The sequence below is a fragment of the Myotis davidii genome, unplaced genomic scaffold (genome assembly GCF_000327345.1).
Source record: "Myotis davidii unplaced genomic scaffold, ASM32734v1 scaffold1915, whole genome shotgun sequence".
NCBI lineage: Eukaryota > Metazoa > Chordata > Mammalia > Chiroptera > Vespertilionidae > Myotis > Myotis davidii.
In genome coordinates this window covers 143977-144790 of record NW_006286237.1, presented here as the reverse complement: position 1 = coordinate 144790, position 814 = coordinate 143977, and positions in this window count along the sequence as shown.

The window sequence follows — 814 nt, the reverse complement described above, 5'->3', positions numbered from 1 at the left end:
CCCCCTTCACGGCTCCAGTTGCCTCGATTCCTTGATTGGATCTGTGAGCCGGGCTTTGCTGGGTCCTGGATGGACATGACCCCCTCCGACTCCCCCAGACAGGCCCCCGGAGCCCATTCACAGGGGGACACACTGAGTCCAAGTGTCCACAGGGGTTGGTGACCCACCTGGAGGGGAGGGGGCAGGGCCGGGACGGCTGTCGGCTCTGTCAGGCTCTGTGGCCGTACTGTCCCCACGAACCCAACCTGCGCCCCCAAACCCGGACCCTCAGATCCCCTTCTAAGGGGAGGCTGGTCTAGCCACCTCGCTTTGAGAGCCAGGAAGAGAGGGGCCCAGGGTGAAACGAATGTCTCCCTTTTTTAAAAAAAATAAAATTATTTTTATTGATTTCAGAGAGGGAGAGAGAGAGAGAGAAATATCAACGATGAGAGGGAATCATGGATCGGCTGCCTCCTGCACGCCCCCCACTGGGGATCGAGCCGGCAACCCGGGCCTGTGCCCTGACCGGGCGGGAATCGAACCCTAACCTCCTGGTTCATAGGCTGACCCTCAGCCCCTGAGCCACACCGGCCGGACAGGGTGCCTTGTAGAAATGACACCTCGGACGCCCTAGGTGTCATCCTTACCCGAGTAATGGTGGGCTGTGGGGTGTGGGGTGGCCAGGGGTCTCTCCCACCTCAGACACCACGCCCTCTGACCCTCCCTCCCATCTTCCGGCCCAGGCTGCCCGACGTGGAGGAAGCCCAGGTGCCCGCAGCACCGCCCACATCCCCCCAAGATGAGGGTGAGGAGGTGCAGGCCATCCTCAGGACAC